The 24,559-nt window shown below is 41.6% G+C and overlaps 1 pseudogene; it reads left to right on the forward strand.

The window, feature by feature from the left end:
• Positions 1-3,846, forward strand: part of LOC143138675 (P2X purinoceptor 4a-like) — a 36,663-nt pseudogene extending 32,817 nt beyond the window's left edge.
• The last annotated feature ends 20,713 nt before the right edge of the window (positions 3,847-24,559 follow it).

Below are 24,559 nucleotides of genomic sequence, written 5' to 3' on the forward strand. Positions count from 1 at the left end.
CTTGCAGACATGACTTGCAGTGCTGCAGAGATCTGGCTCTGAAGAAACTGTGTGGGAACACCATCATTGCTGCAAGAGATCATCCCCAGGATTCTCTAAAAGCAAATCAAATCTAATGTTTATTGAGGCAAATAGCTTGTAGGACTGCCAGAACTCTTGCTACCCTTTAAGGGGTAAGAGTGGCCCTCCTTGTGAGGGGGTTCAGGTGGAGCCCTAAAAGACTGCCTCTTGAATCGGTTGAAGGTTTATTTTCTTCAAGTTCACCCTCTTAGCTGAAGGACTGAACATGGTACCGTCCAGTGTCTGTGTACTACATGACCTGTACCTAAAAAGTGTATTTTAAATGGGTAAGGCTATTTGTACCCCTGGTACAATTAGCAGTGTATGCTATTCGTACCCTGGTGCAATTAGAAGTGAATTCTATTCGTACCCCGGTGCATTTATTCTGGCATATTGATCACACAATGTAATAATAATAAAAAAAACAAGCAACATGTTTTTTGTTGTTACGTAACAGGGTGTGAATAGCTCAGCTGTGTAATAGACACTCTGAATAAGGTATGCTGTTTGAATCAATGTATAGTTAGAAATGGATGCTATTCGTACCCTGGTGTATATAGTACTGTATGCTATTTACACCCTGGTGCATGAACTAGCTAATTGTTGCAATCAAAACTTCCGTTTGAGAACTGATTTCTTGTTCAAATTGCGCGCCTTCTCTCCAGAGACGTTGGTACACATGCACACTCACTCTGCCAAAACACATTACACAGTAATCGAACCCCAGTCTCCCACATGCTAACCTATGTCTGTGACCACTGCACTATCTGTTTCCACAAGTGGACTGCGTTTGCTGAACGTCATATTGACGAAATTTCTGTTAACTAACAAAATTACGGTTGTATGTGTTCACTGAACCAAGATTATGAAAATAAAACACAACTTTTCAATCTAAAACTTAATCTGAACAGATATTAGTGCCGAAACCTTTCAGAATTCTTCACTTTCTGCTGACGAAAAAATGAATGTCCGCCATGTTTTTTGTGTACGTGAGCAACGTCTTTTTGTTGTTATGTCACAGGGTGTGAATAGCTCAGCTGTGTGGCCAAGGCTATTCGTACCAGGGGTGTAAATAGACACTCCGATTTTAAATTGGCAGTGGTGATCCACTTCCTTAGCATCTTGATGGGTAAGATTTGATGTACGTGCTGAAGCGCCGGAGGTCTTTACTTCAACAATGGTGCCCTTCTGAAATGGTGTTGCTATTTCCTCTGCCATAGCATTTGCCTGGACTGAGGGCCTTACTGTTATAGGGACCCTAAAACAATATTGAAGCTGAAATTGGAGCCTGTAACTCCAGTGGGTGGGGCTGTGGCAACGTAGGTGGGAGAAGGATCAGTCACTGCATGGGGATGTTCACCCATGCCCAGACCACTGAGCACACTCCTCAAACGGCAAGCCAACATCAGCATTCCACATCTCATGGACATGGGCATTCCACATCTTACGTTCTACAGTAAAGGCGAAAGTACTCCTCGCAAAGAACGAATGTCAAAGGAAAGACCACTTTGAATCCTCAGGGACCCAAGGCAACTGCACGATAACGTGGCGGATTACTGGCTTCTAAGGAAATCATACTCACCGGTCTCAGATGAGGCAAAGAGGAAGAGGCGTGTCCCCGGATGCATTCTATTGCTGCGGGACAGCCTCCAAGTCAGTCACATGACTGTGTTGATATAATGGTCACGAGGATAGATAGAAGGATGGCATCATTCAAGGTCACATTTGTGCTTTTACGAATTTCAGCAAATATCGCTTTTATTTTGTGCAACACTATAATGAAAGCTCAGTTAGTGTCGCCTACATTTCACACCTGATTAAGCTGTTCCTCTTCTCACAGGTTTGCAGAATATCAAAATACGAACCAAAGGACCAGAACTTTAATCAAAGGATATGGAATTCGCTTTAACATTATGGTATTTGGAATGGTAAGAGCGCTTTGCTGTTGTGGTGATCACTAAAGAGCAGAATCTTTTGGATGTTATATTCTATAATACAATTTAAACTTTAATTTTATGCAGGCTGGGCAAATTTATATCTTTTGGATGTTATATATTTTATAATACAATTTAAACTTTAATTTTATTCCAGGCTGGGAAATTTAGTATTATTCCAACACTGGTCCACATAGGGTCTGGTTTGGGTCTCCTCGGCTTGGTAAGTGTTGCAGTCAACACACACACACGCACACACACACACACACAAATTGTCTTTCACTCCGGGAAATGAAAACAGCTTCATCAAACCTGGTGACAGAGCCATCTAGAAGCTACCGCTCTGGCAGTGACAGTGTGGGTTTGGAATGATTTGTTACATTTTATAATTGTAACGAGGTACAATGCAGCACATAAAAAAATGTATCGGGGTAAAAGTATTAAACTCATCGAAAATATGTACTGAAGTAAAAGTCGAAGTAGGAAAAATAATACTCCAGTAGAGTACAGATACAGCCTTTTAGTACTTAAGTACAGTAGTTCTACTTCTATACATCTCTGCCTACAGACCTACATACTGTACGCAACGCAGACCAACAGACCTACATGCACAACGCCCACAGACTAACAGACCTATATACACAACACCTATAGACCTACATGCACAACGCCCACAGACTAACAGACCTACATGCACAACGCCCACAGACTAACAGACCTATATACACAACACCTATAGACCTACATACACAATGCCCACAGACCTACATGCACAACGCCCACAGACTAACAGACCTACATGCACAACGCCCACAGACTAACAGACCTATATACACAACACCTATAGACCTACATGCACAACGCCCACAGACCAACAGACCTACATGCACAACGCTCACAGACTAACAGACCTATATACACAACACCTATAGACCTACATACACAATGCCCACAGACCTACATGCACAACGCCCACAGACTAACAGACCTACATGCACAACGCCCACAGACTAACAGACCTACATGCACAACACCTATAGACCTACATGCACAACGCCCACAGACCAACAGACCTACATGCACAACGCTCACAGACTAACAGACCTATATACACAACACCTATAGACCTACATGCACAACGCCCACAGACTAACAGACCTATATACACAACACCTATAGACCTACATGCACAACGCCCACAAACTAACAGACCTACATACACAATGCCCACAGACCTACATACACAATGCCCACAGACCTACATGCACAATGCCCACAGACTAACAGACCTATATACACAACGCCCACATCACAAAATAATACACAATGTGGGAGACCTCACAAAATGAGTCCCCAACTCTGGGACCAAGCCTGCACAGTCTGGCTGGTCTCACCAGCAGGTGGCAGTATTGCTCTGCCACTGATGCAGTGTAAAGAGTCTACATGCCGCAAATTACAAAATATTCCCGCCAATCTGGCAGATGCAAATTTTTTGTTTAAGTGAGTTTATTTTAATTTCTTCTTATCTGCAGGGCACATTGGTTTGTGATTTGATTGTCTTTCGTTGCTTGGCAAAACGGAAACAATACAAAGAACAGATAACATCAATGGTAAGCTGACAACTTTGGGCTGGTGAATGTGTTGATCTGTAATAATACAATTAAATAAAATTATTTAAATGGAGGCCCAATTTCACACTGATTTGATGATCATTTTAACAGTGTATTGCACATCTTTGAAATCCTTCACATGTGTAATATCTACCCATTCACAGTTTCAGAAGGAGTCCACCTCTTACAAGGAGCAGGTTCCACTAGACGAGCCCACTGAAATGAAAGAAAATGAGTCTTAAATTCTTATGCATACGCCCCATTTCTGAACTGACCACATTTCAGCCCTCTAGGTCACTTGAGATGACTTTTTTACACAACTGAGCCCTAGCATCAGGTCTTGTGAAGCTGTGTGCAAAAGTAGATCAATATAGAATGAAAACTACTTACTTTAGACCAATATATGCCAATTTTGTAAAATGCCCTATGAAAACTCCCCATAGGACTTTGGTTATCCAAAATGCATACTGACAATCAAATGCTTACTGTATATATGAACCCCTTTGTGTAGAAGCATAATCTTGGTCTTGAATGAAAGGTAACACATTGACTTTTCATGCTTGTATTTGGATTATACTTTAGTGGTTCTGATATGGAATGACTACACTAAATATGGAATAATTCCAAAAAATTATAAATCTTTATAATTTCTATTTTTAATTAAATTGGTGGACTATACATCTGCATAACTAATATTGGATCAAATGACATGAATATTCAATTTCTATGGATTCTTCTGAATATTTCGAGACCCAATATTCAGGCATGCAAACTGGTCAGGGGTGAAAAAGGTGAGAAGGGCACGCGAAGTGACAATAGTGCATAGCTTCCACGGAGTATGAAATGGCCCAAAACCAGAGATTTACAAAGAAAACAAACTATAAAATCACTAAAAAAATTGTTGTGGCCAAAAATATCATATGTATAATAAAAATCAGTGAATATAAAAAAAGTGTCTTCTTCTCCTATTTCTCCTTAAGTGTGAGGGGCCCGTTGCACTGTTTGGCAGCATGCTTCAGCATGGCCCTCCTCTCCTCCTAAGCAATCTACATGAGTTTTCTTTCTTTCTTTTTTCTCTGTGCCTGAAGTTCAGACATTTCTGAAGATTTCAGGCCTATTGGACATGAAGACATAGTAGGCATAGTATTAGAATAAAGATGATAAGTTTGAATATTTGTTGAACCAAACCAGGTGAAACTTGCTTGAGACACACACTATTTCAGACTAACATTATATAAAATAGGGTAGACTAGACTAATTTGTAAAATCGATTTGAAATGTTTTAACTTCCTATGGAATGGGCATTTTTGTGTCTAGACCAGGTCTTGTGAAGCCGTGTGCAAAAGTAGATCAAAATAAAATGAAAAATGAGTCATTTAGACCATTATTTGCTAAGGTATGCTCATGCGTTTTGTAAAATGCCCAATGGAAACTCCCCATAGGACTTTTGGTTACCCAAAATGCATACTGACAATAAAAGCCTTACTGTGTGGTTTCTGGACTATTTGGATTGTTTGTCAGAGGTTCTGATGGAATGACTACACCAGTGTTTTTCAACCACTGTGCCAGGGCACACTAGTGTGCCGTGAGAGATCATCAGGTGTGCCGCAGAAAATTACCCAAATGTCACTCACTGGTGCAGAAAAGCAACTGTTGTATCAAAGAATTTATAACCACATGCTCTCATTGATTGTATGATTGCACTATTAGTGGTATGCAGGCATTGTACAACGGGGGCCCCATATCCAGTATTCACAGAATCATCACATATCCAGTTCATAACAACAATTAAATTAGATATAGTCACCTACAAATGAAACAGAGGGCGCTTGTTTTATTGAGCAGGTCTTGCATAGAAGCCATAATAAGGCCATATCTGTGTATTATTTGAAGTTTTAGGCTATGGTATGTTTATTTTTTTCTTCACAGGATGTTAGTGTGCCGTGGGACATTTTAAGTGTCAAAAGTGTGCCGTGGCACAAAAAAGGTTGAAAAACACTGGACTACACTATGGAATAATTACAGAAATGTCTTTGCATTTTCTTTGTTGGTTCAATGGGTGTGGATAAGATGGATTATACATCTGCACAACAAATATTGGATAAAATAATGGATAGAAATATGGATTCCTGTGACTATTTCAACATAGCAATATAGTGCAATTGATTTATAATGTTGGGGGAAAGGGGGGTGGGTGTGTTGTGGAGGGCACACTGTTTCATAACAAGTGTTATCCTGCAGCCTAGGTTACTTACAGATTGTGGCATTGTGCTAGTTAGTTTGTTTAACCAACCAATAAAGTTGTGTTGTGTGAATAGTGTTCACACTACATGTTAAACTGTAGTCTACCCTATAGGCACAGGCTACTTCAGATCAGGTCACTGAACGTTTCTTAAAGACATGTCAATCAACACTGATTTTGTCTCTGAGCAAGATCAGTATAGCAAAGATCAGTATAGCAAAGGCTAATGTGAATAATTAAAGAGTTAAATGTGAATAATTAAAGAGTTAAACGTTTTGCACAGCCCAGTTTAGGAGACATTTAACTTTTTAGGTTATTCACATTTATAATGTTGGGGGAAAGGGGGGTGGGTGTGTTGTGGACAGTGTTGGGGGTAATGCGTTACAAAAGTAATGTAATTACTGTAATATATTGCTGTTTGCGGTAACGCGGTAATGTAAGGCATTACAAAAAAAAAATTGGGTAATATTTACTCGGTACAAACTTCAGTAACGCGCGTTACAATGCAGTTTAACCCAAAATTAAGCGCTTGTTTTGTTTTGATACATATTCGCAAACACCACGCAAGAACAACAGAGGAGAAAAAATCCGCGCAAAATAGTAGAACGTTATCTCCTGATACTGGTTGAATATGACTGTGGCTGCAGCAGACTCGCAGGCGAACTCTATTTGCGGGATGGACATAAGCCTACGCTCATTATTTTCAGCTTGTCATAGACAAGGCTATGAAGAACATAATAGTTAGTGCACTTTGTGTGCGAAACTGAAACATCTCTCAGCTCGCGAAATAGCACAAGTAAATTAATGAAACATCTAAAGTAGTGCCACGCTAATCTTTTTGATTCTTGATAAAACACAAACTATGCTGTTGTGCATGTCAGCTTTGTGCTGTGAACTTAAATTGAAGAGAATAAAGGGATAGAAATGCAGAAAAAGATTGTGTAGCCTGGCAGTGCCACCGCTCCCACCACGCGCATCACGCACTTTGCGTTGGGCACCAAAGGACAGAGGGGGCACCCAAATGTAACCAATGAATAGTAGCTTTACTGCAAACTGCGTTTCACTCTTCATCAATAACGTTTACAATGTCAAAATGCACTAACACGATGTTACATGCAAGTTTGATACCTTTTGGGTTCCCTCAATCACCACCTAGTACTAGAATTGGAGGGTCTTCAATCATTCGTTTTCCAAGCATTTAGGCTACTGTACATGAAGCACATGATTCAATTTCCAAAGCAATGAAGGTTGCTTAAAACAACTTAACATTGTGCATATTATTGTTAATATTGTGCTATCAATGTAACTCAAACAAATAAGGCTTGTAAACAAGAGCTGGCAAAAGGGCATTATGACAACGTAAAGATCAATGCTCTTAAAGTGACAGTGCACCATTTATAAGTAAAACAGCATTTCTTCAGAAATTAATGTTTAAAAATACACAGTAATGGTCTGTAAATAATAGGCTTTACTTTAGGTGTTTGAGTTATCATTTAAATGTCACTCACTCAAAGCCACTCACTTAGGGCACCGAAATGGCCAGCAGGCCACCATCTTGACATGTCTTTATTAAAGGAACCGTATGTAAAAATTGTATTTCAATTAATCATAAAATTGCCATGATATGTCACTAGACATTAAGAAATCATGTTCATTTCAAATACTTATATCACTGACAACAGTAGTCTGGCCAGGATATTGTCATTTAAAAAGTGAAGTTGCAGCCCTCAACTGATGTTGATGTTGTCATGTTGTGTTTTGGCCTAATGCGCTACCCTCCACCAATCTACTAATCACAAAGTCAGTAGTGTTTCGTCATCCGGTTGCCAACTCTGCCAGTCAGAGGGGAGGGGAAGGGGATACACCGCTCTACAGTAATTTGAAAGTGATTGTAGTACCCGTTTTGGCCACAATCTTACATACGGTTCCTTTAAGCTTTGATTTACAATATAGTAGGCTCTCTATTGATTTTAATGAGTAGGCCTAGGCCTTAAAGTTACAGTATTTCTATCACAATTTACCAGACTTTGACCTTTTGTCGGTTTTTAACAAAATTCTGACTATGATTGTTCCTTGTATTGCATTATGAGCACTGCGCCTATTGCATTCTACTGTTGCCTTAAGCCTAGCTCAGTCATTATGCTATACCACATCTCCCTCCATTGGAAGAGCAAGCTGCATTGAGCATAATAAACTGCTTTTAGAATGGCAAATCCATATTTCTAGATATTTTGGTGAAAGTAACTTAAAAGTAATGCAATAGTAGTGTAATGCCTTACAATTCAGAGACAGTAATATTATAATGTAACAAATTACTTTGAAATGACAGTAATAAGTAATGCATAGTACATTACGTTTTTGAAGTAACTTGCCCAACACTGGTTGTGGAGGGCACACTGTTTCATAACAAGTGTTATCCTGCAGCCTAGGTTACTTACAGATTGTGGCATTGTGCTAGTTAGTTTGTTTAACCAACCAATAAAGTTGTGTTGTGTGAATAGTGTTCACACTACATGTTAAACTGTAGCCTACCCTATAGGCACAGGCTACTTCAGATCAGGTCACTGAACGTTTCTTAAAGACATGTCAATCAACACTGATTTAGTCTCTGAGCAAGATCAGTATAGCAAAGATCAGTATAGCAAAGGCTAATGTGAATAATTAAAGAGTTAAATGTGAATAATTAAAGAGTTAAACGTTTTGCACAGCCCAGTTTAGGAGACATTTAACTCTTTAGGTTATTCACATTAGCCTTTGCTCTGATAAGGTCTGTGTATTTGCTTCACCTTTTGCCGATCTAGACCAAGTCCAGCACGTAACCTATTCATCAAATTAACTCCTTGTGTCTATATTTCTGTCTCCTATCGCTAACTTTAACAACATTAAAACAAAACCGCCAATGCTACGTTGCTACACTAATCTCAACGTCTTTTGCTAACAGAAGTTGAAAGTTTCAACTAGCCCACCTGTGACATCTCTAGGCACCTCTCCTCGCCGTGCTCACATTCCAGCTGACACTTCAGACGCATCTAGGCCTATCTGCGCTCACAAAAGGAGGCTATACCTGCGCGAGTGTTCTGTTCACGTTGCCTCTGCAGCAACAAGCTTCCACTGATGTTTAGTAAACGCACATAGCCTAACATTCGTTGCTGACATTTTTAATGGCGCTCTGGCAACACCAAGATGTGTTTGCGTCTGCACAATAGTAAACTCAGCTCACGTTGACCCCCCCCCCCTAAATATTTTCTCATCGGTTCTGCACAAACCACATAAGTCAGTCATTTTGGATTCAAAATGGCGAATTTCGCCGAAAGGTGAGGAGTTTGCATGTCTGCAATATGCTATATCTAGCATATTGCTAAGGATATACACTGCAGCTAGAAGGTAGGGAAGCACCAAAAGCGGAGGGGGTGGGAAGATTAATCTGACAATGTAAAGCACTACACACATTTTACATGACAAAAATTGTCATGTATTGATTACCAAGAGTCCAAACTTTCAAATCATGTATAATAGGACTATACTACATAACAATCTGAAGCAGGGGTGGAGCCAGACATTTAAAACATTGGGGGCTTAGCCCAGTGTCACACACAGGAAGGCTAGGGGGTCCCCCCATCAGAACATTTTGAAAAATAACCTCTTAAATAATGACTTCTAGTGAATTCTGTGTAAACAAATGGACACATTGAGACTACAAATGTGAGACTCAAGGTATATCTGACTGGCACTTTGGGTCTTTCAAGGGGGGTCTATAGGCATAGCCTATCTGATCAGCATGCACTTAGTTAATTAAGCATTTTTTATGAGTTATGGTTTGTATATTATAATATTAAGTGACACATACACGTAAGATAGCTAAATTAAAATGGACAGATTTGTCACAATCACTGCACGGCCCGAGCCTGATATGGGCAACAAAGCCAAACGTCGAAAATATGGGGAATATATTGGGAACCCATGCACTAGAGAGTGAGAGTAGGCCTATATGCGCTCTGTGTCTGAACTGTCTGTACACGTCCGCAATTGATTACGTTCCTCAAATGGAGAACACATCAATCCCATGGTATTTTTCAGGAACTTTCCTGCCAGGTTTATGACGTAAACTGCTACATCTCGGCTCTGGCATTGCCTAAACTCATTGTGTGGGAAATCAGATTATCTGTCAATATTGGGCTTTGAAAATAAGGGATATTTGCTCAGTAATAGTAGCCTACATTTTGTAACATTTATAGAGAAACCAAGGGGAAGTTAAATTATAAATTAGAATCGTTGGAAATTGAAAACATATACAAAAAAAAGATTCGGGGCTTTTGAAAAAAGATTCGGCTCCGCCAATGATCTGAAGTATAAAAATTATTTTGAATGGTGGGGGGAAGTGGCGGAGGGGGGTAAATGACACGGTACTGGAACATGTGCTGCATAACAGGTTTTAAAGGTGCCATGTGTAAGAATTGAGGTAAAAAATCCAAAAATGAGCTACACGCATCAAAAGAATGAGAAGAAATAAGGGCAATGTCATCATTAAAAAAATGACAAGGTATAGTGCTGCAGAGATATCAATCTGAATTAGCATGCTAAATTACTAGCCACAGCCCGACAGGTGTCATAATACCAGCTTCGGCCATGGGAGGCGGTATGCGGGCAACATAACCGCCAGCCAAACTGCAATACACGTTTCTCGGTTGTTACTCTAGGGTAGACCAACTCACTTTCTGGAGGTATACTGCCCCCATCTTTTATGGAATGTGGAGTATGAATTGATTTTTTGGCGGACATTACACATGGCACCTTTAAGGAGTCCTCTTCCCAGGAGACTTTGTGCACATCCCTGGTGCTGAACAAAAAAGGTTGAGTTTTTTAGGTAAAAGGTTCGCACACTACTTGGTACTCTTCACTTGCAAACACAGGCTTGGTACATGATCAGGTGATTTAGATCATGTACCAAGCCTGTGTTTGCAAGTGAATCTGAGGAAGACTGCAAGGTCGAAACGTCATGTGCCAAATGAGAAAATAAACTCAACAAAAGAGTACCAAGGAGTGTGCGAATCTTTTTCCTAAAAAAACTCGACCTTTAAGGAGTCCACCTCTTACAAGGATCAGGTTCCACAACACAAGCCCACTGAGATGGAGTCTTAAGTATAACTGGGAAGGGGCCTAATCCTGCGCATGCTTTATATAAACACCTCAGATATGTTTCAACATATTAAATATTGATTGATATTAATTGATTTTGTTAATAGAGTGCTGCAGTTCACTGGGTGTTTGACTAGGACCACTATTACTGAGTTAAGTTGTTGGCTGACTAGGATAAAGCACTCAGGTTAAGTTGTTCACTAGGACACTATGAAACACTCAGGTTAAGTTGTTGACTAGGACAACTTTATATTATATTATATTATGTTTGTGACTATAGTCAGGTAGCCAACAGTAATCAGTGGCAGAACATGTGTGCGATTATGGTCAGGTAGCCAACAGTAATCAGTGGCAGATTATGTTTGCGATTATAGTCAGGTAGCCAACAGTAATCAGTGGCAGATTATGTTTGCGATTATAGTCAGTAATCAGTGGCAGGTTATGTTTGCGATTATAGTCAGGTAGCCAACAGTAATCAGTGGCAGATTATGTTTGCGATTATAGTCAGTAATCAGTGGCAGTTTATGTTTGCGATTATAGTCAGTAATCAGTGGCAGTTTATGTTTGCGATTATAGTCAGTAATCAGTGGCAGATTATGTGTGTGATTATAGTCAGGTAGGCAACAGTAATCAGGTCAAATGTAGTGGAATAAGAGCAGAGGTGTGAAGTAGGGGATGAATGATGGGAGGCGTCTGTTTCATATTGTTGCTGCCTCGCTACCCTTGAGCTAAAGCACTTTCATCAGCATCTTTATGTTCCTAGTACATATTAAGGGGTACAGCATCTTTATAGTCCTAGTACATATTAAGGGGTACAGTGTATTTATAGTCCTAGTACATATTGAGGGGTACAGGTTCTTTATATTCATATTAAGGGGTACAGGCCCTTTATACAGTAGTCCTAGTACATATTAAGGGGTACGGGCCCTTTATACAGTAGTCCTAGTACATATTAAGGGGTACAGGCCCTTTATACAGTAGTCCTAGTACATATTAAGGGGTACAGGCTCTTCATATTCATATTAAGGGGTACAGGCCCTTTATAGTCCTAGTACATATTGTAATTATGTTATTGGTAGTCGGAGGAGGAGTTAAACACACACAACTCGCGATTTTCTTTTCACAGTTTATTAACAAGAATTAATCAGTACACCACTACCTCCCACACACAGCCACCCCGCATTCATACAACCCGCTTAAACTAGCCCTCTCTATGGCTGAATTAAACTAGGAGAAGGGACTGACCATTAACCCCGGCCGGGGGCTAAACTCAAAGCGCACACACACACAGTAGGCTACAATAGACTGCGATAATGAGGCGATCAGTAGACTGAGCTAGATCACAGGGTCCTATGACCGGCTTCGAGAAAGCACTGGTTTAGTCCGTACAGCAGCTCCAGCCTGGAGTGTTATGAGACTGACCGTAAGTGTCCAGAGATAATCCAGAGTCCGCAAGTAATCCACAGAGTTTGCAAGTATCCACAGTGTTCGCAAGTAATCCACAGTTTCCGCAAGTAATCCACAATGTCTGGTGTGCTGCGGAGTGCCCCGTCCGGCCGCACTAATCAACACGCCGAGAGTCTCTTCGTGTCCAAATTCAGCCTCTATCAAATTCAGCCTCTATCTCCCCCTTTCCAGCAACAATCACATGCTCCCAACAAGCCACAGGTGTCCCGTCTCACCTGCAGCCTGCTGCCATTAATCCACATGGTGGGGGCGTAGCGGTCGTGGCCAGTAAACGCCATTCACTATATTAACTCATTGAATGCCAAGCTGTTTTCGGGAGCCAGCAATCTAGACCATTGTTGATGATTTTTGTACAGCCACAAATTCTGTGTTATAGCTATGAACACATACAATGGCTCGTTTAAAATGTGAGACTTTAAGCTCTCGGTGGGTGCAAACCGTGTATTTCTACACGCCTCTGTTCCTGAGAAATCCCAAGGTAAACAGTGGCTAGTTTTCATCAAAATCGCTGTTTTTTTCTAGAAATGGAGATATAACGTCTTTCATGAAATAGGAAGTGTTGCCTGTTACTTAAGCCCTCCTTACACTGACAGACTTTTGGAAAGATTTGCAAAGATTTGGAAAAGATTTGTGAAAGACTACAGTCTCAGACCCTCTCACATCTAAAGACAAGTAATAGAGTTTTAAGTCACAGACTATGATTTTGCAATGACTAGGGATCTTGCAGGGTCACTATTTACAAGACTGCAACTAGATTCCTTTAAATTATTACCCATTGTGCAATAGATAAACAGGAACTGAAATGATAGCATACTAAACTCAAAGTCGTATTTTCATGTTTCTGGAGCATTGTTTCATGCGTGACATCCCTAACAGATATGGAGTTGTTCTGTCACGTGGAAGAGCCGACTAAATATGTATAAGAAATGGCTGCATGGAATGGCATAAGAATAACAATTAATCATATAGGCTACAGCTGTCACCTACTTTGCCCCTTACTGTTTACTGTTGAGGTCACTATTGGTTTTTATAGTTCACGTCACTATTTGCATGAGCCACGACTAGAAAGACTTACGATAATATCAAACATGTTTGATATTGCGGTAACAACAAAACTAGAAAAGGACTGACTTAAAACCGCTAAGACTTAAGACTTAACAATCTAGTTGACGGGAGCACGCCGCGATTCCAGCACAACTCCCATGATTTCTGTCTGACTTTGGAAGTTGCCGACATCTTGGCCTGTCCCCTGCACTCCGAAATCTGGCGCTAGTTAGCCGATGCTACCAACAGGTTTTCATTGGGGTGCCTCGGGCATCGGGCTAGCGATGCAAATAAATCACTGTTTTACACCATTTATGAAGCTCAAAGTAGCTCCACACTTCATTGGTAGACTTCCGAGGGCCCTGACATTTAAAACGAGACATTAGGCTTGTTCGAGATGAACTGTGTCTGACTTTGTCTGACTTTCTACGTCAACGTGATCTTCAGAGGCTAGCCGGGAGGAGCTACAACAGAGGGCAGCTCATCCCAGACAGACAGGCTACAGTCTGCCTGACGTGACTCGCGAGAGATATCGCGGAATGTTCTTTGCAATAAATACAGCATAACTTTCATTCTTACTCATTAAAATGAGCATGATGATTGACGAAATAAATTCTCATGATGTAGTTTAAATAAACCACTGTTGTCATACAGTTAACAGGCCTGCATTGTAGCACATAAATTCAATATCCCTATATGTGTGTCTATCTATGTAACCAACCAACAGCAGAAAATAACAGAATATCCAAACGTTTCAGTTGGCTAGCCTACCATTGTTGCAGAAATCACATGTAAGAAGGTATCCCTTCGATTTCAGTTCATTTTTGCATATTCCAACATAAGGAAGCAGCATGAGACACCCGTCAAAATCGTCATGAGGAGATTCCTCCCAAATTGCCCTATCACGTCTTTGAACTGAGGTCATGAGGACGGGTTTCTGGTCGTGCAGACCGTGGAAGGCAACTGCAAGATCTGTCTGCAGGCTAAGACTCACGCGACATGGTGGTAAGTCCCTCCCCAGCTGACAGAAGTCGGACAGAATTTCTAACCAGCAAGAATTGCGTCCATCCCAGTATGCATTGTGTTCAACCCTGCATGCATCACATCAAGTCAGATCTGCACAGATCTGCATGAAGTCGAACAAGCCTATTGAGCACTTTGAAAAAGGACTGGTAGTTTATTTACAAGACGATTTATACAGACAGTACCTTCACAAAGTTTTCCGGGCGCCGCCATCTTGAAATCTCGCGTGTCACAGGAAGTTGATTGACGAGAAACTGAACTCACAATAGTAATGTTGACAGAAGACGTGCTGTACACGTGAAGGAGTGACCGGTACATGTGCATATAGCCTACGGACTGCAGCTTCAGCTGACATAATGGAGGATAAGACGAAGACAGGATGGTTCATGTGCATATAGCCTACGGACTGCAGCTTCAGCTGACATAATGGAGGATAAGACGAAGACAGGATGGTTCATGTCACGTATCAGCTGTAGTTTCGCTCTTTCTCGTCAATCAACTTCCCATGACAAGCGAGATTTCAAGGAAAACGTTGTGAAGGTACCGTCTGTATAAATCGTCTTGTAAAAACACTACCTGTGCTTTTTCAAAGTTCTCAATGTCTCGTTTTAAATGTCAGGGCCCTCGGAAGTCTACCAATGAAGTGTGGAGCTACTTTAAGCCTTGTAAATGGTGTAAAAAACAGTGATTTATTTGCATCGCTAGCCCGATGCCCGAGGCACCCCCATTGAAATCCTGTTGGTAGCATCGACTAACTAGCGCCAGATTTTGGAGTGCAGGGGTCAAGCCGAGATGAGCTATGAGACAAAAGTTCACCTTCGGTATCATGTTTCAACACACTTAGGTCAATCCTTCTCCTTTAAGAGAGCCATATTGTATGGTTAAAGACAGAGTAGGCCTAGATAGTTAAAAGTTGAATGTAGATAGTGTAATGGATGTTGACAGACATAAAGTTGAATGGGTGTTAAAAGGCAGCTTGTTTAATGGATGTTGATAGATAGTTTAGGAATTTGTATCGGTGTTATGTACAGCAGTCTCTGAGCATTCTTTAATATTCACGTGATCAACACAGTTGCGTACAGCTCACCTTTTTCAGCGAATGCAATGAATCATTTCCGGGTCAATAAAAAAACGTAAATACCTGTGGAAACCCTGAGTTGTCCTCTTTCTGCTGCACTTCGTTTGGAAGACTGTCGACGGAAAACGACTGCGCTAGAGAAGTAAGTATGGCGACATACTCTTTCTACATTGAACATTTAGTAAGGTTTTTTTGCATATTTTGCTAGTATTGAGTCTAAGGAACAAGATTTTTTTTGTCTTCAAATGTTCACGATCCATTTTCACACTTAGATGACATCATCCTTTATATAATGCATAATTAAGACTGGGACTACTATCACTTGGGGGTCAAATGTGAGAACTGGTAAAGGGAGTATTCTGCCTAATAAAATTTGGGTGCTGATTCTGAATATCATATTTACTTAGCTGATTTTTTAAACCTGCTAATTAGCATTTGCGGCCTAAAACTGGCCTCCATAGGCAACATAGAACGGGTGAATAGGGTAAACAATTTAACTCCTTGATATTCTTATGAAACTTTACTAGTTGATTATTTATGTAGAGACAATATTTTTTTGCATTACAAGTTTTCTGAAAATATATGTTTATGCATGTTATTTAACAATATCTCATATCAATATCAACTATGCACTAATTTGCATACATTTCAATTACAGACATCTGAATATTGGATAGTTAACATTGAATGTAGTCACGTTCAGGTTTGCCTTCAGAACTTTTTCTGGATTCAGAGCCTTAAAAGAATGGCTTGTTCAAGCACCAGTCCTAGGTTATGCCGATTTCAGTTGTCCCTTTATCTTAGAGATGGATGCCATGCAGGATTGCCATGCAGGATTGGGGGCAGTTCTGTCACAGGAGAAGGATGAGTTACAGCGACCAATAGCCTTTGCTAGCCGGGGCTTGCGGCCAAGTGAGAGGAACATGTCAAATTACAGTATAGTGCAATGAAACTCAAACTCCTTGCAGTCAAGTGGGCAATCGCAGAAAAGTATCTCCTGGGCAACACGTTCACCGTGTACACTGACAACAGTCCCCTCCAATACCTGCAGTCAGCGAAACTGGGCACTCTGGAACATTGCTGGGTTTCTCAGCTTGCCCTCCTTATTACAACATCAAATATTGTCCTGGGACACCTAATTGCAATGCCGATACCCTTTCTAGGATTCCCACAAGCCCCAGTAACACTTTGCGATCTGTGTCACATGGCCTGGACGCCCCCCTGCCGCTTGCCATAGCCAACATGCAAGCCTCGACTGCACCTATCCTAGACTCTTGGATGACCTGGTCGAACCAAAAGAGACCTGAAAGGGACTGATCCCTGTATTTCGAGATACCTCAAAACACGTCCCTGTGTTTTGGTGACAGGGACGACCACATACCCGTTAAGACAAGTGGAGTGGTCCCAGATACAGGAAGTGGATGGGACCTTGTACCGAGCGATTTAGACTCCTCCTTCCAGGGATCCAGTGTTGCAGCTTTTACTGCCAAAGGTGTTGTGAGTCGAAGTGCTCACTAGCCTACACAACAACCACGGCCATCTGGGGGTGGAAAGGACCACAGATTTGATATGACAGAGGTGCTACTGGCCCCAGATGTGGCATGAGGTGCAAAAGTGGTGTTCTGAGTGTGAGCACTGTGCTTGCTAAAGCAAGACAACCCAAGCCAGAACCTTCTTTGGAAATATGTTAGCCACTAAGCCTTTGTAGATAATCTCCACTGACTTTACTCTCTTGGATTGGGCTAGCACAGGACAAAAGAATGTTCTGGTAGTCACAAATGTTTTCTCAAAGTTTACCCAGGCCTTTCCCACCCCTGATCAGAGAGCTTCCACCGTAGCTAAGATTCTAACTGAGAGATGATTCTATTTGTATGGCGTGCCAAGGAGAATACACTCTGATCAGGAGTGCAGCTTTGAGGGGGAGCTGTTGAAGCACCTGTGTGACACCTACAGCATAACAAAGACTAGAACCACTACTTATCATCCAAAGGAGAATGGTTAATGTGAATGTTTCAACAGGACACTTCATGACTTGCTCAGGACCTTACCCCCTGAAAAGAAGCGTAAATGGCCCCAGTTGCTCCCTCAGCTCCTGTTCACCTATAATACCACCATGTACCAGTCCACACAGCACTCCCCATACGAACTGATGTTCGATCAGAAGCCACAGTTACCAGTCGACCACCTACTTGGAAATACTGGAGGTGACCACAGGGACAGTCCACCGACTGATTGGGTGGTGCAACATCAAGAGTACCTGACTTCTGTCTATGCTAGTGCTAGGAGACACTTAGAAGAGGCTGCGGCATATCGTAGGCATGGTGGTCCTAACACTGTAGTCCTCTTCAAAGTGGTTGTATGCACATCCCACCTCACTGAGGCCAGGTGCAGGACAAAAAAGCTTATCAAGGAAAGAAGAGTAGTTGTCCGCACACTGCAATCATAAAGCAACGTTTCAACCCACCAGGGTTATCATCAGGCCTGATGAAGACCCTGGTGGGTCGAAACGTTGCGTTATGTTTTTAACATTTAACATAAAATGTAGTTCTTCTGGGAGATTGCAGTGTGCAGTCCTGACACTGTACCCATATTACCACCTGGCACTCTAGTCTTTTTCTAGTGGGCAGTGGTAGTGTAGTGGTTAAGGAGCTGGGCTAGCGTGCAGTAGCCTGAAAGTTGTCGGTTCAATTCCCGACTTTCACTGTTATACCCTTGAGCAAGGCACTTAACCCCAAGTTGCTCCGGGGACAATGTGATCCCTTGTAATATAGCTGACATACAGTATGTAAGTGACTTTGGTCAAGAAGTGTCTGCTAAATATAATGTACATGTAAACTCTTTTGCAAGAACCATTTTCACGGTCGCCACAAAATCCAGGATGCATGGGTGTCTACCAAGTACGAAATTGTGGAGTGTCTTGATGGAATTGGCACACACTATAAGATCAGGCCGTATGGGGAAGAGGGCCCCCTTAAGACGTTCCACTCATAATACTGCCGGACAGCATTCAAACCCCTTCCACCTCCCACAGTCTGTTTCACATGAGTTCTCTGCCAGTGTAGCAGAAATAAATATTCTCCCCGTCCCCTTCAGGCCTTGACAGTAGATAGGTATGCTACCAGGATGGTGAACTTTAAAGCCAGGTGTGTATGCAGAAAGGCTGACCTGCAGCGCTGGCGCACACGCCCACCCATGGGTGTTTGTGGTTGTTGTTGTTGGAAGAACATGGCTTTATTCTGTCCTGTATGGACTAATAGGCTATATCTATATTTTCATGATGACAATTAATGGAAATGCAGTATAGCCATGACGTTAATAGCATAGAATGGTAGATTAGTAAAGTGCAGTGACTGAATATCTGTGTTTAAACATCTCTGATATCTTTGTGGCCCCAGACTGATTTAATGTTGTATTTATCATCAAAAAATGACCCTTTGGAAAGAAAAGGTTGCCGACCCCTGTTTTAAACCAAGTTTTCTAGGCTGTGAATAAATAAAAGTGCCAAGTTCTTCAAAAGGCAGCTTTGACATTTGCATCTATCATGCTGCTTTGTGCACTAATCAGTGAAAGGAAATAAACTACATACTTTGATATTTGTTTTTCATAATATATTTAATATAATCTATTAATAGTAATAAAATAACAAATGTTTGTTACACTGTATGTTCTTTATATAGAAAATGCCCCGTGCTCTGAACTACACAGAGGATGATTTATGGCTGGCCTTGCTGGCCCTGGAGGAGGGAGGGAGCCTCCGTAAGGTGGCGGCCGAATACGGCGTGCCCCACACCACCCTGCAAGACTGGAGGAAGGACAAGTATGCCCACCTCCCCCACCCCAACCGGGCATTGCTGCCCAGTGAGGAGGAGGCCCTGATCAGCTACATATTCTGGATGGCAGCACACGCCTTGTAAATAAATGTACATGAGCGCCTGGTCAAAAAGAAAGTCTATTTCTTTTGTTAGGCAAAAGACAAATAAATAAAAATATGTATTCGTTTGGAAGACTGTCAACGGAAAAATATATACCAATAGCATCTATGCCTACCTCAAATTCATTCAGTAACAGATTCATTCACTAACTTTCACTAACCCCTTGGGGATCAATAAAGTATCTATCTATCTATCTATCTATCTATCTATCTATCTATCTATTTAATCTTCTTTTTGTAAAATGAGATCTTTGGCTCCTTGCCACTATATTAATGAAAGTGAAACAAATCATATTGCTTAATGAAATATGAGCATTTCTACTTACAGAACCCCTAATGAAATATGAGCATTTCTACTTACAGAACACCCCCCCCCACACACACACACACACACACACTTCCTGTCCAGGGACAGTTTTTTGGTCATTACTTTTGTTTTTCCTTGAGATAGCTGTGAAACAAGAGCTGCAGGTTTTGTAGCTCACCTGTGTTGGCATGAGATCCTCATCTGTGTTGGCATACCAAAGTGAGACATCATACTGTATCCTCACCTGTGTTGGCATACCAAAGTGAGATATCAGATCCTCACCTGTGTTGGCATACCAAAGTGAGATATCAGATCCTCACCTGTGTTGGCATACCAAAGTGAGACATCATATCCTCACCTGTGTTGCCATGAGATCCTCACCTGCAGTGGTGGAATGTAACGAAGTACAAATACTTCGTTACTGTACTTAAGTACATATTCCACGTATTTGTACTTTACTTAAGTAGAATTTATAGTGCATACTTTTGACTTTTACTTCGTTACATTTTACAGCAATTATCTGTACTTTTACTCCGCTACATTTCTACAACACCATCGTTCCTTTTTACGATACATTTTATGATCAGATTTTTTTTCTCTCTGACAAACACGTTTGTTTTACCAGGGGGCGGGGTTGCTACCACAGATTCTGGAGCGCTACGTGCCCAGCTTCTAAATCTTTGAAACATAAGCTTCTAGTCTAGACCAGGCAAAGCGTGAGCTTGTAGCCATCTGCATTCGGTAGGCTATATTCACCAGACCCATGGCTACACTGGACATGCAACTGTGTTCTGTGCCTTTCTCTGTCTGTTATCTGCAGCGTTAGGGCCTCCTCTCCGATGAGATTGCTATCCGCGGATCAGCGAAGTTACAGGCTATGCCCATGCTTCTGTCACACGTCTGATCATTTGCGCCACAAATGAATGGTGGACTATAGAACCGCTGGCAGAAAAAAACGTAGCATTTTCCAGATTAGGAAATATTTCTTAATTGTGTGTGATCAAATAAAGAGGCATAGCCTACAATTGGGGGGGGTAGAAATGTGAGCGCTCATTCAATGTCTATGTGCGTCTGCGCAAGTGAAACTGAACCTAATCATAAAGACACCTTTCTCAGCAACTTTTCTGTTCAATCAGCAGAATTGGCATTACGATCCACCCGACGTTTCCCTGGTCTACCCCGTTAAACTTCAGGCTCTCGTGTTTTGCTGAATGATATATTCAGCAGATCACCCTAGTAGATAACCAGAATTACAGTCTCTAGAATTGTAGGTCAGAATGTAAACTGGGCCACAGATGGTAAGCACAATTGCATTAGCTTAAAACTATCTAGTCGAATATAGCCTAACCTAAAACTAGCTTAGGCCTAATTAAAATGCCACAGCCCATACTATTTTTTCTTTTAGAATATAGATATTAAGAGAATAAATCATTATGCAAATACTTTTACTTTTAATACTTAAAGTACATTTAAAAGCAGGTACTTCTTACTTTTACTTAAGTAGGGTTGTCATTGTGGTACTTTTACTTTTACTAAAGTAAATATTTCTCTGTGTATTTGTACTTTTACTTAAGTACTGAGATTCAGTACTTCCTCCACCACTGCTCACCTGTGTTGGCATCAGATCATCACCTGTGTTGGCATACCAAAGTGAGACATCAGATCATCACCTGTGTTGGCATACCAAAGTGAGACATCAGATCCTCACCTGTGTTGGCATACCAAAGTGAGACATGAGATCCTCACCTGTGTTGGCATGAGATCCTCACCTGTGTTGGCATATAGTGAGACACCAGATCCTCACCTGTGTTGGCATACCAAAGTGAGACATCAGATCCTCATCTGTGTTGGCATACCAAAGTGAGACATCAGATCCACAGTCACAGAGAAGAAGTACAATCAAGATACAGAGTTTAATTTGTCTGTATACAGGAGAGAGGCACACACAAAGCACAATGCAATTCAGAATAAGCGTCTCTGGATTGACACAGGATTATCCAGGGTTTAAGTGCACAACAGATTGTGGCAAAAGGATAATCATACAGTGAAAGAAGCAGAGGTAGGAGACACCCAGACCAGGGATGGATAACAGTACGGGGTCTACCAGGGAGAGAGTGATAGAGTGCGATCAGGGATGGATAACAGAACGAGGTCTACCGGGGAGAGAGTGATATAGTGAGATCAGGGATGGATAACAGAAAGAGGTCTACCGGGGAGAGAGTGATAGAGTGCGATCAGGGATGGATAACAGAACGAGGTCTACCGGGCCCAGGCTCAGGGGCCCAAGGGCTCAGGGGGCCCTGAAGTTCAAGCCTTTGTTCTGATGAATGAAAACATGTTCTATCATAGTAGCTCAAAATTGATCAGAAATGACTGCTTTGCTCTTTTTTTGGTTCTTCCCCTACCTCACTTACGCACTCATCCTCGTCCTCTAACAGAGTTTATTCTGTCCATTCTCAGACTTACGCACTCATCCTCATCCTCTAACAGAGTTTATTCTGTCCATTCTCAGACTTTCTCATATATAAGTATATATAAGTATATATACTTTTTTGATCCCGTGAGGGAAATTTGGTCTCTGCATTTAACCCAGTGTTTCTCAAACTTTTTTTCTGGGGACCCACTTTTTAAAAATGATAGACTATCACGACCCAACTCGTGACTGTGGTAGTTAACAAACTAGATCAGTGGTTCTCAAACTTTTTTTTTCATTCCCCACTTTGATCAAGGGGGCATTCTCGAGCCCCACCTGTCCCTCATCACTCTAAGAAAGTGGTAGGTCAAGCTTAAAATTGTCAAATTTATTGAAATAATGACAAGTTCTAAATATATCCTCTTCAACAGAGTTAAAATCAGCTGGTGCTGCAGATATAATAATAAATAAATACATAACACACATATTTCTGTTTTCCAGCAACATATTAGGAAGCATAGGCCATTTTACAGCATTGTAGCCTACAATATTCAATGAAATACCAACATGCTGCATTAAATGGATCTATAATCCAGTCATACTGAGCACTGCTGGTTGGGAAATATTTTTGAAATAAACTTTGCAGGGATGTGATGTAGGCCTACTGTTTAATACATTGGATCACAAGAGTGCCTCCCAATCAGACGTTTCAGCGATTTCGCTCAGAAATCTCAAAGGCATAATAGGCTACTGTCGTGATCGAGGCGCCTGTCCCATACTCAAGTTTTTTTGGTGAATGCAGTAATCTTATTTGCTAGGTGAGGTAGGTGTTTGTCTTTGCCTTGTAACTGGACATTTAACTCAAATGTATCGCTAAGATAGGCCTATATCAAATATATCGCTAAGATAGGCCAGCTTCGTCAAGAAATGTTCATTAGTGAACGTGCTTGCAGATTCAAACATGCGCCCTTCTTCCAAGAAGAGGCGACTCGGAGCTCAAACATGCACGACAGCACTTTACCTCGGGAAAGCCACCTTGCCTCGCTGTGAGTTCAGCTACCATCTCTTCGCAAAGTGCGGAGAATAGACGCGCTTTTAAGGGCCGGGTTTTGATGAAATTCACCACTCTCACAACAACGTTCAAAATCTCATGTAGGTCGGGACTAACTAAACTGCCTTGACACGAGCGCTTCCCTGTGAATAACACAGTGCGTCCATTGCGCATCGGGTGCTACCTGGGCCCAGATTATTATAAAAAAAAAAAAAAAAAAAAAAAAATCCTGTTTTTCACGTCAGTTCGCGCCCCACCTGGCATGTCTCCGCGACCCACAGTTTGAGAAACGCTGATTTAACCCAATCGGTGAATTAGTGAAACACAAACAGCACACAGTGAGGTGAAGCACACACTAATCCCGGCGCCTGCTACAATGGCGGCGCTCGGGGAGCAGTGAGGGGTTAGGTGCCTTGCTCAAGGGCACTTCAACCGCGGCCCACTGGTCGGGGCTCGAAACGGCAACCCTCCGGTAACAAGTCCAGAGTGCTAACCAGTGGGCCACGGCTGCCCTCATTCCCCCCTTTAACAACCTGTTTGCTCTCTGAATTGGCTTATATTGATTGTGTCACATAATTTGAAACATGCTTTTATGGTTTCAAAGTCACAAAGTTCTTTTTGTAATTAGCCTTACCAAAGAGGTTAGGTTTGCATTGCTTTTCAAAGTCAGCAGATTTTCAATCTGGAATATCTGTCAGTCAAGGTTTTGCCCATATCACTCCCTGCTTTGATGAACCTTTCTGCCCAGAGATTCTGTGCTCCTTGGGGCCCTTGTCTTAGTTTTTACTTACTCAACAAAATGTACATTGTACATTGGTTTATCATTCCCCTCATAATCCTGTGCAGGCTTATCGGAAGGACATGATACCCCCATAAAAGGCTACCTGTGAACATGTTAAAAATTACCAGGGAGAGAGTGATAGAGTGCGATCAGGGATGGATAACAGAACGAGGTCTACCGGGGAGAGAGTGATATAGTGAGATCAGGGATGGATAACAGAAAGAGGTCTACCGGGGAGAGAGTGATAGAATGCGATCAGGGATGGATAACAGAACGAGGTCTACCGGGCCCAGGCTCAGGGGCCCAAGGGCTCAGGGGGCCCTGAAGTTCAAGCCTTTGTTCTGATGAATGAAAACATGTTCTATCATAGTAGCTCAAAATTGATCAGAAATGACTGCTTTGCTCTTTTTTTGGTTCTTCCCCTACCTCACTTACGCACTCATCCTCGTCCTCTAACAGAGTTTATTCTGTCCATTCTCAGA

Source organism: Alosa pseudoharengus, unplaced genomic scaffold (assembly GCF_046254945.1).
Source record: "Alosa pseudoharengus isolate Yale_2024_CS ecotype anadromous, Long Island Sound unplaced genomic scaffold, YU_APseudo_1.1 YU_APseudo_1.1_scf_21, whole genome shotgun sequence".
NCBI lineage: Eukaryota > Metazoa > Chordata > Actinopteri > Clupeiformes > Clupeidae > Alosa > Alosa pseudoharengus.